This window comes from Rattus norvegicus, chromosome 10 (genome assembly GCF_036323735.1).
Source record: "Rattus norvegicus strain BN/NHsdMcwi chromosome 10, GRCr8, whole genome shotgun sequence".
In the NCBI taxonomy this organism is placed as follows: domain Eukaryota; kingdom Metazoa; phylum Chordata; class Mammalia; order Rodentia; family Muridae; genus Rattus; species Rattus norvegicus.
This window is the reverse complement of record NC_086028.1, coordinates 80043948-80058609: the sequence shown is the minus strand read 5'-3', so window position 1 is coordinate 80058609 and position 14662 is coordinate 80043948. Positions and strand designations below refer to the sequence as shown.

Sequence of the window (14662 nt, the reverse complement as noted above, 5' to 3'; positions counted from 1 at the left end):
CCTCTTCTTCTTCTTTTGAAAAGATTTATTTATTTAATGTATATGAGCACACTGTTGCTGTCTTCAGACACACCAGAAGAGGGTACCAGATCCCATTTCAGATGGTTGTGAGCCACCATGTGGTTGCTGGGATTTGAACTCAGGATCTCTGGAAGAGCAGTCAGTGCTCTTAACCACTGAGCCATCTCTCCAGCCCTCTTCTCCTCCTCTTCCTCCTCCTCCTCCTCTTCCTCCTTCCCCCTCTTTCTCCCCTCCTCCTCTTCCTCTTCCTCTCATCCTCCTCATCCTCCTCCTCCCCCTCCTCCTTATCCTTCTTCTCTCCACATCCAGGACCCAACAACACACATAATACCATGAATTACATGCTGGATGTCTGACGAACCAATGCACAGCAGAAGAAGGATTTGCATGCATCAGTCTTTACTCAAGACCTCACAGTTGACCTTAGGTCTTGACTTTGACCCAAGGAAAGATAAAAATTACATCATTCAAACAAAGAGGGTTTTTTTTTCTCTCTTTACAAAAACCAAGGCTTTCACAATATTTGGGCCATGTGGGGATTGAATTTTTTTCTTTGTCTTTATTTTTTTTCCTTTTTTAACTTATTTTATTTCACATGTATTGGTGTTTAACCTGCATGTGTGTCTGTATGATGGTGTCAGATCCCCTAGAACTGGAGTTACAGACATCTGTGATCTGCCAGGAGGGTGCTGGGAATTGAACTGGAGTCCTCTAGAAGAGCAGCTGTTCTTAACTTTACTCCAGCCGTTACAATTTGGGACTGCAGAAATAAATAAATAAATGAATAAATAAATAAATAAATAAATAAATAAATAAATAAATAAATAAATAAATGCAATCTCTTCAGCCTGCCTTCCTGGGTTTGCAGTTTCCTGTGAGCTGTGATCAAGTTAATTTTACACCAGGCAGCAAGGCAAGGCAAGTTCCTCGTTTTCACTTTCAGCCTGAAAACCAGAAACATCTGGGTATTTTTTAGAGTATTTTTATCTGGCTTTTTGCTGTTGTTGTTGTTCATTTATGGGACATTTTGGTATTGGTCCGTAGGATCTATTTGGTCTGATTAGCAGAATAAAAGCACTGTGTTCTAAGTCTTCTAAATTTCCTTGGCGAGTAAAACACTGCCTCCTGCCTCTTACCCTTTCCTTCTTCTCTCTGCTGGAGAGTGAAGTCAAGGCTTTAGACATGGAGGCCAGTGCCCAAAGGCTAGAACAGGAAGCTATGAACAACAACACTTTTGTTCTCAAGGTTTGTTTGTTTGTTTGACAAGATCTTGGTTTATAGCCCAGGCTAGCCTCAAACTCTTCATTGTCCGCCTCAGCCCCCTCAGTCCTGGGGCTACATCACTAGAATAGCTCTGTGTATTTTACTGTGGCAACCTTATTGAACATCAGCCCATGTTACTAATGGCTGGCATTAGAAAGCCTCCCTCGGGCCTGTTAATAAAACTTTTTATTAGGTTACAATTAAGCTGGAGATTTGGAGCTCAGTGGTGGGCGCTTGCCAAGTGAGTGTGTGGCCCTGAATTCCATCCCCAGCACGCACACACACAGACACACACACAGACACACACACACACACACACAGCCATGTTGACTGTATTAGAAAATAAAGCACTAAAAAAATATTATTACAGTGTGTGTGTATGTGTGTGTGTTGTGTTTGTATGTGTGTGTATGTGTGCATGTGTGGTGTATGTGCGTGCATGTGTGGTGTATGTATGTGTGTATGTGTGGTGTGTGTGGTGTATGCGTGGGGTGTGTGTGTAGTGTGTGTAATGTGGGTATATATGTGTGTATGTGTGTGTGTGGTGTGTATGTGTGTACATGTGTTTGTTATATGTGCATGTGTAGTATATGTGTGTGCGTGGTGTATGTGTGTATGTGTGGTGTGTGTGGTATATGTGTGTGTATGTGTATGTGTGGGGTGTGTGTGTGTAGTGTGTGTGTGGTATGTGTATGTGTGTGCATGTGTGTGCATGTGTGGTGTGTGTGTGGCGTATGTGTGTGTATGTGTATGTGTGGAGTGTGTGTGTACTGTGTGTGGGTGTGTGTGTGGGGGTGTGTATGTGTAGTGTGTGTGGTATGTGTATATATGTGCATGTGTGTGTGTGTGTGTGGTGGGGGGGCGTGTGTGTGTGTATGTGTATGTGTGGAGTGTGTGTCTACTGTGTGGGGTGTATGTGTGTGTGTGTGTGTGTGTGTGTGTGTGTGTGTGTACTTGGAGGCACAGGGCACATGTGAAGGTGAGGTGACAATTTACAAGAGTTGCTCTCCTCCTTCTACTGAGTGGATTTCAAAGATCTAACTCAGATCATCAGGGTTGGTAACAGTTGATTTTTTCTGCTGAGTCTTCTCACTGGCTCTCTTCCTTCCGCACACCTCCTTTTTGTTTTTGTTTTTTTTTCCAGATAGGGTTTCTCTGTGTAGCCCTAGCTGTCCTGAAACTCCCTCTGTAGACCAAGCTAGTCTTGAACTCAGAGATTCTTCGGTTCAAATGCTGGGATTAAAGGCCTGTGCCACCGCCACCCAGCTTCCCCTCAATTTTTACAGTGCTAGGGACTAAACCCAGGGCAGTCACCATAGGCTAACGGTCTATCACTGAGCTATAGTGATATAAACTATTCCAACTAGCCTTAAAACTTGTTCTGTAGCCCAGGTGGGCCTTGAACTCATGATTCTCCCTGTCCTTGCAGAAGGATTAAGGGTTTGAAGTCAGCCCAGGCTACATGAGAGTCTTGTCTCATGGGAAAAATAAACGTGAAAAGCTGATCTGCGTTCTACTGTGGAAACCTTATACAACATCTATATGCAAACAATGGTTGTCTGTTCAAAGGAACCAGGTTCAATTCTCAGCATCACATTGGTGGTTCACAACTGCATGTAACTCCAGTTCCGGGGAATCTGATGCCCTCTTCTGGCCTCTATGAGCACTGCACTGCCATAGTGCACAGATAACACATACAGGCCAAGTACCCATATAAAAATACAGACTACAAAAAAGGATTTGATGGCCAGAGAACTCCCCACTGAGCCAGGGGCTTCACCTCTGCTCAGTCCCCACTGTTGAGGCAGCCTACTCAGCCTCCCTCTATGGGTCCTCCTGTTCATCTATGTTAACTTGCATCTATCCGTCTACCTGGACCAGATCTTGTCCTGTGCACCTAAGCCTCCATGGTCCCACACCTCCTCTCTGCAGCTGGACCTCATTCTCATTCTCTACCTAAATCTGCGGCCCAGCAGCAGCCAGAGTCTCACCCCCACCAACCCCAACTGCTCCTCTGCCTGGGCTTCTTATCTTACCAAGGTAGAGTTTCTCCTTGTGTTCTGTTAGCTTCCGAGCTTTTTTGCCTCAGGATTTTTGAAAGCCTTTGAGTTTCCCTATGGCTTCTTAAACTCTTTCCAGCCATTCGGTAAGCCTTTATATACGTGTCCACTTCAGTTTCTTTTACTGTGTGATATGGAATGGGTGATCTGAAAAATCACACATTAATTAGGATTGAGATGGAAAGATGACTTAGCCCATAAAGTGTTTGCCACGAAAGCACAAAGACCTGAATTCAGATCTCCAGCACATGGGTAAAAAGCCAGGGGTACTAGTGCTTGGAGACAGAAGATCCCTGGAGTGTAGCTGAGTCGGTGAGCACCAGATTCAGTGTGAGACCCCACCAAAGAATGGGGTGGGGGTGGGGGGAGGATGGCTCAATGGTTAAGAGCACGTGTTGCTCTTGCAGAAAACCAAGGGTTTGTTTCCCAGCATCCACACAGTGGCTCACAACCACACATAATTTCTGTCCCAGGAGATCTGACATCCTCTTCTGGCTTCCTTGGGTACCAGGCATGTACATGGTTCACAGATATACACGTAGCCAAACATCTATACACATAAAATAATAAAATAAATAAAGGTGATACTTTATAACTTCTCAAAAGGTGGAATAGCTTGATACTACCATTGTTCTCTGTTACCTGCCAGAAGCACATATGTGGCTAGACCACACTGCTGAAGTTCAGGACATGGAGAAATCAATTTAGAACTGTCCTGAGATCTTTCTCCTAGCTAGCTGGTTTTCATAAGTCTGGAAGGTGCTTTGTAGGCCGCTAGGGAGAAAACCGGTATCTCTCAGCACTGAACTCTGAAAGTTCTAACACCAACTCACCAGGCAAGATGTGCCCACTGGTATAATGCTGACACGCAGGTTACCAGAGTAACCAACTGCAACTGCTTTCGGCTTGAATTTGAGGCCTGCTCCACCTCAAATGCCCTCCCTCCACTGATGGGAATTCAGACCTGGAGCTGTAAACCTGGTTAAAAGTCCATGGCTTAGGAGGTTGTGCACCGGAAAGTCAAACCTACTGTGGTTGTTTTGCTAAATGGACAGGTAACCAAACTGATGTCTAAAGACGTCTGTTTATACACATAGGTTAATGTGGTTCTCAGCTTTGGCCAGAGAGGCTGCTTTCCCCAGCGGAAAGCAAGGAATCACAACTGGTCAGAGTGCTGAGAATAATTAACTGTGGAGTGTTCCGCCTCAAATGAGACGTTTATATTAGTTGTAATTCCTTGCCCCATCCTGAGGGTCAGGGAACACTGGAACAAAAGGCTATAAAAGCCCGAGTGTGGAGCAGTGCTGTGCAATGCTCTATTCAGACCACAGTCGTGAGCTCGCACACTCACTGATGCTCTGGTTACTGGCATAGGACCTGGATGAGATAAGGCCAACCAGACCAGTCAACGTTCCGGCAGGCAGCACACATCTGGCTCCGTGAATTACGATAAAGGAAAAACAAAGGAGAGGACAGGAAGATGGGAGGGGATACCAGGAAGGGAGGGGATGTCCTGGGAGAGTGGGAGGGAAAACAAGGGCGGGTAGGACCCAGATACAGTGTAAACATGCATGAAATTATCAAAGAAGAAAGACAAAATTTTTAAGAAAAAAAAAGAAGCGGAGAGAAAACCAGATGCTTGACCATGACCTTTGGCCCGCCTACTTCTATGTGCATGTGCACATATATGAACATACACACACCTCGCAAACACAAAACACCAGCCTGGGAGAGCTTGTGTTTTCTTCAGCTGTCAAGGAAAACGAGACTTTGCAAGTGGCTGCCAACAGAACCACTACTCCCTGGGAGTTCATTGCTATTGAACGAACTGTGACTCAAATGAATTCTGATTGTGAAAAGACCCAGATGTGTCTGTTTTCTGGCAGAGCACGTGAACAGCAGTGGCTCACATATGTGATCCTAGCAGCCTGGAGGCTGGGGTGAGCTGTGAATTTGAGGCTAGCTCAGGCTGCGTAGTAAACCAAAGCAACTGGGGCTTCACAAAAACCTATCTCAAAGAAACTGAACAAAAAACAAAAACCAGGGCTGGAGCAATGGCTCAGGGGTTAAGCATACTGACTGCTTTTCCAGAAAAACTGGGTTTGATTCCCAGCACCCAGATGGTCGCTCTTGACCACTTCCAGGGGATCTGCCCTCTTCTGGCCTCCAAGGGCACCAAGCACTCACAAAATACTGGCACAGACAAAAATAAAATAATAAAAAAATAAAATGAAAGCAAAAACACCCCACATCGAACCAAACCGAACCTTCTTCATCTTTCCAATCAGCAACCTTATAAACAACATTCTACCCAGCCCCATCCCTCGCCAATAACAAGTTTTCTCTACCTGATCATAAGATCTGGGCAGACTGACTGGTTGTGGAGAGTTGGAGAGGGGAGATTAGTGGGGTTTATTGCAATTGTGGTTGTTTGTTTGTTTGTTTGTTTGTTTTGAGACAGGTTTTTTGTAGCCCAGGCTACCCTCCAACACTGTAGCAGAGGATGTCCTTAAACTGATCCTCTTGCCTTCATCTTCCAAGTGCTAGGTTTACAGGCCCAACATCATGGAGAGTCATGCGTTGCAGATATGTTGTGCTATCTTTTGCTCTTTTAATAACCGTTTGTGACCAGGCATGATGGCACCCGCCCTTGATCTCAGCATTTGGGATGCAGAGGCAGGTGGACCTCTGTGAGTTTGAGATTTACATAGTGTAGTCTAGGTGAACCAAGGCTACATAGTAAGACCCTGTCTTAGAAAAAAAAAAAAGACAAAACAAAACAAAAACCAAGCAGCACAACAAACAAACAATTAAAAAATATATTTTGTTGCCTGTCTCTGAGTCTGATCTAACATCCTTTAAACTATCCAGAAAAATCTTTGAAATGAATTCAGACCACTCCTACCTCTCATTACCCCAGAAGTTAAGAAAAATCTCTGAAACTCATAGCTGTTCCCAGCCCTGTGCTGTAGCTTGCTGTTCCCACTAATGCCTGTGGCGATGCCCTAATTTATAATTTCCACTTACTCAGTGTCTGCACTTTGCTGTAACCCCCACCACTCCCCTTCAAAGGATGTGCCAAAAGCCTTAAACCTTTATTTATGACCTTCTGTTTGGTAACATATATTTGGTTTATTTTGAGATAGTATTCTATAGCTTGATACATAACTGAGACTGGCCCTGAACTCACAGAGACACTCCTGCCTCTGCCTCTGCCTCAGAGGTATGCACCGCCTCCCTCAGCAAAATGTTATTCCGAGCAACCCCGATCCATGCTCCCAGGCCATGGCAACTCGTGTTTGGCTCAGAATAAACTCTCTCTTATTCCCCACGAGGTAAGAGCTGAGCTTTTATATAAACGGGTTCTAAGACTTTTACTATGCCAGGTTCTTTTTAAAAACAGGCTAATTCACTTTCGTTTTTTTCCTCATATAAAAATCCTGTTGGGGGTTGGGGATTTAGCTCAGTGGTAGAGCGCTTGCCTAGCAAGCACAAGGCCCTGGGTTCGGTCCCCAGCTCCGGAAAAAATATCCTGTTGCAGGATATTTGATCACACTGTGAACCCCGAGATTGTTTATTTACTGAAGAAAAAAACAACTTTCTGGCTGTGGTGTGGCTTGGCCCCTAGCACACATCTTTAATGCCCCTGGCTGGAATGCAGACACACCCTTAGTACACCTTTAATCCCAAACAATGAGGGTAAAGTTAGTTTGTAGATGAAAGCAGCCCTGTTTGAAAGTGATGTCTAACTGAGCGGCAAATAAAGTTAGACATCAAATTAGAGAAAGATTTGACAGAATAGGATCTGCCCGGCTCTCAGGGGAATAGGGGAAAGAGAGCTACTTGAGGGGCAGTGCAGAGAGGTGGGGGAAGGGAGAAAGGAGGCAGATTTACTGGGACAGTTATAGAGAGACAGGTTGCAGAGAAAGTACAAGATAGACACAGGTGAAGACAGAACAAGCCAGAGAATGAGAAGGACCCAGATGATTAGAACACATTGTCAGAGTTAGTTTGAGGCCAAGCAGAGCAATTCAGAGAGGCCAAGAGAGGCCAGATTGAATCAGTTAGAGGAGAGAGGAGTTTTGAACTATAACAGCGGAGTTGAACCAGCCAGCCAGAGATCAGAAAGAACAAGATGCTTATTCAGCAGTAAGTCTCATACTCTAAAAGCATTCTAGGTCTAGATAAGATTATATGGAGGCTACAGTCACTTCCAGGACTAGGCTTAGGTTAGCAGTCTGAGGTAGTAAACCTCAGAGACAACAATTACATCAGGTGAATAAAAGTTACATATAGGGCTGGAGAGATGGCTCAGTGGTTAAGAGCACTGACTGCTCTTCCAGAGGTCCTGAGTTCAAACCCCAGCAACCACATGGTGGCTCACAACCAACTATAATGAGATCTGATGCCCTCTTCTGGTGTGTCTGAAGACAGCTACAGTGTACCTATATATAATAAATAAATAATTTTTTTAAAAAAGTTACATATATACTATATGGGCCCGGTGCTGGTGGCACATGTCTTTAATCCCAGCACTGGGGAGCAGAGGCAGGTGGGTCTCTGTGAGTTCGAGGCCAGCCTGAACTCAAATCAAGTTCTAGAAAAGCCGGGGCTACACAGAAGAATCCTGCTTTGGAAAACAAAACAAAAAATCCTATGTGGTATCCATAGCTAGAGCCTGGGTCCTCTGCACAGAGGCTCTGGTGTGGGTTTTCACATCATGGTTGGCTATTTCCTAAGAGGGAAACTTAGTGAACAGAGTATTTTCCCAGAGGTCAGGGGTCAAATAGCTGTAAGTTTCGGAGATGCATCAAAGGTGGCCTTGGTGAAGTTACCCAGGGTAGCCCTGCATCCCTGGCTGATGTGTAGCCATCATCAACACCAGCCAGTGGGAGCAGCTTCCTAGTTGGTGTCTTAGTTAGGGTTTCTATTGCTCCGGAGAGATACCCATTCTTATAAAGGAAAACATTTAATTGGGGCTGGCTTACCGTTCGGGGGTTTAGTCACTATCATCATGGCAGGAAGCAAGACAGCATCCAGGTGCTGGCCCAGTAGTAGAGCATCTGGACCCACGAAATGCAGAAAGTTACTGAGACGCACCTACTCCGACAAGAACACACCTGCTAATAGCACCGCTCCTTATGAGCCCATGGGGACCATTTCCTTTCAAACTACCACAGTGGGCATGGGGGCAATGACAATGTCCATGCCTTACCTCTGAGAGCAGGGATGTGGCACACCAGCACAGAGCCATAGCAGCCTGTCACTTTTGCATGGGGCAGCATGGAGTTTGCCAATCTTGTTCCCCAAGTTGCTTCTCTACAGTGGAAAGGCTGGCAAGAAAATAGGGTGGCAGTGGCTACCTCCTTGGAGCACTTTTTTTTTTAAGATTTATTTATTTGGGGGGTTGGGGATTTAGCTCAGCAGTAGAGCACTTGCCTAGCAAGCGCAAGGCCCTGGGTTCGGTCCCCAGCTCTGAAAAAAAGAAAAAAAAAAGATTTATTTATTTGGGCTGGAGAGATGGCTCAGCGGTTAAGAGCACCCGACTACTCTTCCAGAGGTCCTGAGTTCAATTCCCAGCAACCACATGGTTATATATAATAAATGAATAAATCTTAAAAAAAGATTTATTTATTTATTTTATTTATGAATACACTGTGGCTGTCCTCAGGCACACCAGAAGAGGGCATCAGATCCCCATTACAGATGGTTGTGAGCCACCATGTGGCTGCTGGGAATTGAACTCAGGACCTCTGGAAAAGCAGTCAGTGCTCTTAACCTCTCAGCCATCTTTCAAGCCCCTAGAAGCTCATTCTCAAGGGATGAAACCTGGAAAAAGTCCAAAACCTCAGATTCCTGGATGGTCAGGAAGAACAGGTGGATCTCCTTCAGGGATTCGATCTTCGTGTCCTTAACCAGGAACCTTGACTGGGGAGGGGGTCCAGTCCTCAACCTTTCATACAGTGTCTGTCCTTTCATGCCTGCTTTACTTCAGCTAGCATTTCTTAAGGTTTTCCTGCACTTTAGAAAGTGTCAGGATGGGCTGGAGAGATGGCTCAGTGGTTAAGGGCACCGACTGCTCTTCCCGAGGTCCTGAGTTCAAATCCCAGCAACCACATGGTGGCTCACAACCATCTGTAATGAGATCTGATGCCCTCTTCTGGTGTGTCTGAAGACAGCTACAGTGTACTCATTCATATATATAATAAATAAATAAAATATTAAAAAAAAAAGAAAGTGTCAGGATGTCCTCTCCTTTCCTTTCTTTCTTATTTATCCATTTATTTATTTGAGACAGGGCCTCTCTACAGAGCCCTGGCTGTCTTGGAACTATGTAGACCAGGCTGGCCTTGAACTCACTGAGATCCATCTACCTCTGCCTTCTGAGGGCTGGGATTAAATGTGTACACCACTACATCCAGCCTGTCCTTTCTTTTTAAGGCTGGATAGTATTGTATATGACTAATAAAATAGCATGTGATTATTTCACCTTTTATAAGCCCCTGCCTTTGCTATTGTGAGCAACTCTGTGAGGAACCTTAGTGTTCAGAGTGTAGGTCTGAGCCACTATTCTTGGCTTCATTTAAACTGGTTTTTTTTTTGTTTGTTTGTTTGTTTTTTTTTTTTTTTTTTGGTTCTTTTTTTCCGGAGCTGGGGACCGAACCCAGGGCCTTGTGCTTCCTAGGCAAGCGATCTACCACTGAGCTAAGTCCCCAACCTGTTTTGTTTTTGTTTTTGTTTTTTTTAATTTCTCTTTATTGTGTGTGTCATTTGATTTGTACCTGAGTATAGCCATTTGTACTCATGTGATAGTCAGAGGACCATTTCCAGGTGGTTCTCACTCTCCGCTTTATTGAGTTCCTAATTGCCCTAATTACAGACTTGTGCCTGGGGTACTGGCCTGCACAGCTCTGGGCTAGGTTAGGAAACTCTGTACTGGCACTGGGATCCACACTCCAGGCCAGCCGGCTGAGCTTCTGGGAGAGTGTCCTGTCTTCACCTTCTCTCTTGCCTTAGGAGTGCTGTGGCTACGGATATATGCCACTACCTCTTACCCTCTCCCCTAAACCCCAACCCCTTTGGATTTTTGAAGACAAGATTTCTCCATGTAGCTCATGTTGACCCGGAGCTGACTCTATAGACTAGGCTGGCTTTGAACTCGGAGATCTGCCTGCCGCTGCCTCCCCAGTGTTAGGATTAAAGGTGTGTGCCACCACCTGCCTGGTCTGTATCTTACTTTTTCATGTGGTCTCCTGGATGGTCCCTGGTCTAACATCAGGCTTTGCCCAGGAAGTGGGGTTTTTTTTGTTTGTTTGTTTTGTTTTGTTTTTAATGTTTAGAGCTATCTTTCTGACCTCATCAGAAATTTTATTTAAGATATGGCAAGTTTCAGGCTGGCTAAGTATACACAGAGAACACTGTCTCAAAGCTTACTGTGTAGGCCAGCCTGCATCTGCCTGAGTTGGTCTTTTTGATTTTGTTTTTCTGAGACAGGATTTCTCAGTGTAACCAGCCCTCCCTGACTGTCCAGAACTTTGTAGACCAGGCTGACTTTGAACTCACAAAGATTCTCCTTTCCCTTTCTAGTTCTGGGATTAAAGACATGAGCCTCCATGCTCTGCCCATTTGAACGATTTTAATTACCTTGGTTTCATCTCTATTTAATCTGAGTGTTTATTTAAAAAAAAAAAGGGTTTATTTATTTCATGGATGTGAGAACACTCTCACTTTCTTCAGACACACCAGAAGAGGGCATCAGATCCCATTACAGATGGTTGTGAGCCACCATGTGGTTGCTGGGAATTGAACTCAGGACCTCTGGAAGAGCAGTCAGCGCTCTTAACCACTGAGCCATCTCTCAAGTAAATTCTACTTCTTAGTGTGTCTTTTGTTACCAATAGGTTTGTCCCTAGAGAAATATAAATGCCTACCCCTCTCTTTTTAAGGTTCTAATCCTTCTTGGATTGGGTTCCTTCAAAGTCTGCATTGGAGGACTAATAACTTTATTGAACTGTCTTACAAGCAAGGATGAGGGGGTGCTTGTGGAAAGATGAGTGACTCCCCCTCAAAGTTATCAGGATACAGAGTCTCCACTCAACTTGCACAGAGCTCCTACCAGTTAACCTTCCCCAAACCGACAGTCTGGTACCTCAGACACATGACTGCAATTCAAGCAAGATTCCACATAAATGGAGGAGTGGCTGGAATCTAAGTGGGGATCTTATGACTCTCTACACCCATCCCTTCTCTTTGGGAAACTCCAGAGTCTCATGTCAAAAAGTCTGATCTGATGAAGATGGTGCCTCTTTACTCAGAAGGCTGCGCCCTGCAGCACCCTCTACTAATACCTTTGTCGTTGTCGTCGTCGTCGTCGTCGTCGTCATCGACGTTGTTGTCATTGTCATCGTCATTGTTGTTGTTTTAACATTCCAGCTGGGTGGTGGCGGCACTTACCTTTAATCCCAACACTTGGAAGATGGAGGCAGGAGGATCTCTATGAGTTCGATGCCAGTCTGGTTTATAAATCGAGTTCCAGGACAGCAAGGGCTCCACAGAGAAACCCTGTGTCAAAAAGAACCAAAAACCAAAACAAATCAAAGTCTAAAGCCACATTCTTTTCCTTTATGCACTATGACCTGCAGACGGGATCCATTCATTTATTTATTCATTTATTTATGAGACAGGGTCTCATTGTGTGGCCCTTGCTGGCCTGAGACTCACTATGTAGACCATGCTGGCCTGGAACTCACAGAGATCTGCCTGCCTCTGCCTCAAGGAGCGAGATGACAGATATACGCCACCACACCCAGCCTTATTTATTTACTGAAACTAAGTCTTAGAATGTACTCCAGGTTGGCCTGGAACTGGCAAGGGATTCTGCCTATATGTGCAGCCGACATCTTAGTTTATTTTATTTTACTTATCGTTATAGTTTAGCTGTATTTTTTTTTTACTATTATCATTATTAATGTTGCTGTGTGTGTATGTACGGTGCTGGGCATTGAACATAGGGCTTTCAAGATGCCAGACTAGTCCTCTATCATTTTCACTACCCCCCCACTTCAGTTTTTCAAGGCATGATTTCTCTGTGTAGACCAGTCTGGCCTTGAACTCAGAGACCTGCCTGAAAGGTGGGTGCCACCATGTCCAGCTAACCTTTTATTTTGAGACAGCATCTTTCTAAATTGACTGGGCAGGCCTTGACATTTTAATCTTCATGCTTCAATCTCTCTAGAGTAGCTGGTATTATCTATACCACCAGGCCCACAACACACAATTTATAAGAATATTGGCCTCTACCTCCTTCTCCTCCTCCACCATCCCCTTTATCATTTCAAGTAATCCAGCACACCAATTCAACTAATCAGTCAATTTCCAAGGCCAGTAGCATTATATTCATTTCACTGTGATTAGAATTTTTGGGCACAGGAGAGCATGTTGGTAGATTTATAATCTCAACACTTTGGAGCAGGAGGCAGGAGGATCAGGTGTTCAAGACCAACAATAGGGGTTGGAGAGATGGCTCAGTGGTTAAGAGCACTGACTGCTCTTCCAGAGGTCCTGAGTTCAATTCCCAGAAACCACATGGTGGTTCACAACCATCTGTCATGGCGATCTGATGCCCTCTTCTGGTGTGTCTGAAGACAACAAGGGTGTACTCACATAAAATAAATAAATAAATCTTAAAAAAAAAAAAAAGAAAGAGGGTTGGGGATTTAGCTCAGTGGTAGAGCACTTGACAAGCAAACGCAAGGCCCTGGGTTCGGTCCCCAGCTGGGGGGGGGGGGAGAAAGAAAGAAAACAATAGTTACTTAGTAAGTTTGAAGCCAGCATGATACCTTGTCTCAAGACAATAGCAACAGTAGGAGCCCTGGAGACCGCTCAGAGGGTAAAGGTGCTTCCTGATGGCCTGAGTTTAATCCCTGGACTCACAGTGGAGGGAGATACCAACTTCAACAAGTTGCCTTCTGATCCCCATGTGTGCATGTACAGTGTGCATGGGCTAATCACATAAAATTGGCTGTGATGATGCAATTTTGTAATTTCATAAGACAAAAGAAGGCAGGAGGATCACAGTTCAAGGTCATCCTCCGATTTATTTCAGGTCAGCCTGAGCTATATGAGACCCTGTCTCAAAAAAAAAAAAAATGCTACTGATGTTGACATTAACAGCCCCTTTCTCTGTCTGCCTCTTTTTCTCCTCAGGCTGGTCACAAGACTCCCTGTGTAGCTGAAGATGACTGAGTTCCTGATTGTCTTGTCCTGGTTGGGATCACAGGTATTTGACACCATGCCTGCCTATGAGTCCATTTCTGAATCAGAGAAACAAGGGGAAGGGGATAAGGCTTCCCCAGTCTAGCCTATAGTACAGGCAGAATGACTCATCTTCCCCCTCCCCGAAAACTCACTAGTCAGGAAGAAGAAGGGTCCTGGGGACCAGAATGTGCCCTTCATTTTGCCAGGGCAATTATTTATCCAGAAGGGGTCAATGATTTGTCCAGGGTCATCTACCAAGCTTTCCAGGCAGGGTTTGGATCCTGAACTTGGTAAACCAATCAGCACCCCTCATTCCCTGGGCCTGGCCTTCTGAAACCGCTCTATAAATTTGATTTGATGACATCATGCCATCTCAAGACCAGCTTTTCAAAATCTCTCCTCTTGCTCTCCAACGGGACACAGATTCTCTCCAAAAAGCTACCAGAGAGATCTCTGGTCACTCCGGAGATCAAAGAGGGAGTAGCTTGCATTACTCCTGACCCTAGCTGAACCAGACTAAGGCAAAGGTTCACTAGGCCAACCTCCACCCTCGGCCAACTGTTCCTCCCGCCTGGCTTTATTCATTCTGAGGCGGCGGGGGGGGGGGGGGGGGGCAGTCACTCTGCCACAGCCTTTCTTCTCTTCTTGCCCAGGAGGACAGATCGTTCAGGACAACGTGGAACTAGAAGGTGCCAATCTTTGGTTACCCAGTGCTCAGACCTAGAAATGAGAAGTCACCTCTTCTAGATCCTCCTTGAATTACTTATTAAATACATTCCAGAAGGCACAGCTAGAGGGTCGAGTCACAAAGTCTGGGTCCTTTGGAGCCTAGGGGAGCAACTGAGGAAATTGTGTTTTCAGGCCCCAAGCTAGGGCAGAAAGAAGGAAGGTAGAATATCACCTAATCTTGTCTACCTGGTACTCTTCTCGGAGTGTGGGGAAGATGCCGCAGGAGACATGAGGTTGAACTAAAGCTGACTCTTAGCCTCTGGCCGAACTAGCTCCTCTGTCCTCCGCCCCTGAGAACAGAGAGGCTCACCCATCAGACTCGTAGGTCCTTA

At 45.2% G+C, this 14662-nt stretch overlaps 1 long non-coding RNA gene across 1 annotated transcript; it reads right to left on the bottom strand.

Moving 5' to 3' along the window:
• LOC102555790 (uncharacterized) lies at nt 1-14209 on the bottom strand. Its single transcript, XR_357830.5, has 5 exons — nt 11799-14209; nt 8560-8819; nt 8333-8407; nt 3321-3491; nt 1-781 (listed from the first exon to the last, which is right to left on the bottom strand). It is a non-coding gene; the product is annotated as an uncharacterized LOC102555790 (long non-coding RNA).
• Nucleotides 14210-14662: the final 453 nt, after the last annotated feature.